At 38.4% G+C, this 2962-nt stretch overlaps 1 long non-coding RNA gene across 2 annotated transcripts; it reads left to right on the top strand.

Annotated features, from left to right (window-relative positions):
- Nucleotides 1-221: 221 nt before the first annotated feature.
- LOC124881133 lies at nt 222-1673 on the top strand. Of its 2 annotated transcripts, XR_007041543.1 has the most exons (3): nt 236-544; nt 667-781; nt 1403-1673. It is a non-coding gene; the product is annotated as an uncharacterized LOC124881133 (long non-coding RNA). The 2 variants fall into 2 exon arrangements; XR_007041542.1 differs by having other exon boundaries at nt 222-544; nt 667-1673.
- The last annotated feature ends 1289 nt before the right edge of the window (nt 1674-2962 follow it).

Genomic DNA, 2962 nt, shown 5'->3' on the forward strand with positions numbered 1-2962 from the left:
GTGTGTGTGCAAGTCCATGAAGCACTGTCACAGAGGCCATTGTCCTTGATGGTACGTTGGAATGTTCATCAAAAGTTCTGAGCAGGTCCACAGATGTCCTCAGGGAAGGGAGGGGTCAGAGGGAGCAGAGCGTCATGTTTACATGACTTCCAGGAGAGGTTGAAGATCATATATGTAGGGCAGTGGCATAAATATGCCAGCAGAGGTCGCCATGTCGTTATTATGTCCTTTGGGTTCTGGCAGTTAGTGTAGTTTGTCCTTTCATGGACGCCGCACTTTGGCTTCTGAGGCTAGATTTCTATCAGTGTTTATTTAAGCTTCGCTGATTGCTTGCTCCTCACTATAGCCAAATGATTTTTGTTTTTTATTGTAAAACCCTGTTAGTATAACATTTATTGTATTATTATTTATGCAGTTAGTGAGATGTTTGTGAATGCCTGACGGTTTTGGGTGTTTAAGACTGTTTTATACAAGCTGTAAGCTTGTTAGTCATTCGTTCCATTGAATGCACTTACCAAGTTATGTGCGTGACTTAATTACCTCGGTAATCTCTTTTTAGGTTTAATTACTATTTGATTCTGTATATTTTTTATTTTATTTTTTTATATATACTGTATTTGGGAAACTGCATTAATGTGAGTTATGTGTTTGTTTATGCCTTGAAAGGTTTGGAAGTGTGCCGAATAAACTTAACGGTCTCAACCACGACTTTGACCACGCGTGCCTGATTCTCGCCTCCATCCAAACTCCGACAGCAACCCTGAGAACACAACGCAGCGAGGTGCCATCTGACACGGACAGGGTTACATATATATATATATATATATATATATATTATTCTACATAAAAGTGCTTGGGTTTATGACTTTGAATGTATCCGTAGCACACATTGTCTGGTTTATTTGCCTTTATTTTAGATTTTATGACAATGTAAAGCTACATGCATGATAATGTTAATATTCTGAATGCAGGACTGTGATGCAGTTTTCGAGCTCGCCACTAGGGTAATGTTAAGAGTAATGAGTAATGTTAGGAACAGATGCAAAAAAAAAAAAAATAGCAGTGAATCATGAGAAGCTGCGTTTGGATGCTGTTTATTTAGTATCTTTGAAAGTGTTCGTCCATAAGACTGGTGAGTTGTGTATACTGTTCTATAAGAATCATTTGTTAATTCGGTTTGTTGTTCTGGACATTTTCTGTTCTTTTCTGCTCTTTTTAGGAGATATGGTTTACCAAGCTAAGTTTTTACCTTGAGTTGGTGATTTTTATTATATTTAGTTGCCTTTTTCTTACTTGATATCCACATCATAAGTGGCTCATATTCTATGCGATCTACTGATCTGAGATGTTGTGATTATACTGAATTATAATTTGTGTTTTCTTTGTGTATTCTGTTTTGTAGGACCACAAACACCCATACCTGGTACCTGAATCTGCTTATTAAAGAAACCGGTAAAACATTACAAGGCCTGATCATTGACTGGGGGTCATACAGGCTTTTTACCAGTGTACGCTCTGCAATTACCACAATAGTAAACCGAAAACTAGCCTTAGTTAATACCTTCAGTTATGTTTAGAACCTTGTTTATCAAACACTTTATGAGCATCCATTTATGCTTATTTTGTGGTGATCCCAGTCCTGGAAAGTGAAATAAATATCTGTACCTATCAGAGACTCTTCTGTGATTTTTTATTGATGTTAAGGGCTTCTACATGTAGGCTGTGAAACTTTAAATGCTCTTTTCTTGTCAGTCTGAAACATTAACCTATAAAAACAAAATAAAATACAAATGGTCTATGGTGGGTTTTTTGTAGTTCCTATTACAGTATATAGTAATAGTACAGCATCACAGCATTTTTCAAAGTTAGTCATTGGTTTTGATTATGGTGTGCCACCCCAAGATTTTTAATGGTCCCATGTGCCCCCATCCGTGAGACATTTCTAGTGGCGCCACTGGCTGTCATTGAATTAAAGGCAGGTATACAGTGAACAGGTCACCAGTTCATTACAGGGCACTCAGTACAGACGATCATATACACATAATCTCTCCTAAGGTCAATTTAGGGAAGGCAATTAACGTAAAGTGCACATTTTTTAAACAGATAATCTTATTTGTCACGGTGGCCTGAAGGTTCTGTTAGGTTTTCCATGGCTTGACCTGGCCTAAATCAGGTGAGAATTCATATCTACAATCAAAGTGGAGTTTATTAATTGTTTTTGAAATAATGGAAGTATGCTGCTTTTAAGAGCCAGAGATCACCGCTGTGATCTAGGGAATAATATGAAAGAGGGAGAGTGGCGCTAAAGCAGGCAGATTGATATGTAGAAAGTATTTAGAATTTTTCTTTCCAATTGAGATAGTTGTTAGGCAAGGGAAAAGGTTAAGAGTTCCAGAGCAGCTGAGACTGTGGACACTGTGATTGGTTACAGTAGTTGGGAGGTTCATGAGTCTTGTAGTTGTGTGCTATTTGACTGGCAGGAGCTTGATGTGCAATTATGACTGTTTGGCTATTAGCCAATATTCGGAATTATAAATAATAATGATCAGTTATTAACAAAATTAGCAATACGGTTGAAATATAGAATTTTGTTCAGACGTACAAATCAGGACACCATCGGGAATCATGAGCCAAACAACTTTCGGTCTGTCAAATATTGTCCTGTGAAAACCAGTCCAATATGTTGGTGGTATTAGAACACGAGTAAGTGGCAAAACGTAGTTGCACGTACTTGACTATGCGGATGTATGCGCAGACTCAAAGCAGACGTCTGCCGGACATGTCCATGCAAACCTTAATATTTACGACTGCGTTCACAGTGTCACACAATAAACTGCTCTGCGGGAAAAAGTCTCCACATCAAACTGTTATGTGACACACTGCTCCGAGCTGCAGGTTGTGAGTGTGTCACTGCCATTGTCTGTGCTGCACCGACAGATGTATTCCCCTTCTTCTTAGTGTG

The sequence above is a fragment of the Girardinichthys multiradiatus genome, chromosome 14 (assembly GCF_021462225.1).
Source record: "Girardinichthys multiradiatus isolate DD_20200921_A chromosome 14, DD_fGirMul_XY1, whole genome shotgun sequence".
NCBI classification, from domain to species: domain Eukaryota; kingdom Metazoa; phylum Chordata; class Actinopteri; order Cyprinodontiformes; family Goodeidae; genus Girardinichthys; species Girardinichthys multiradiatus.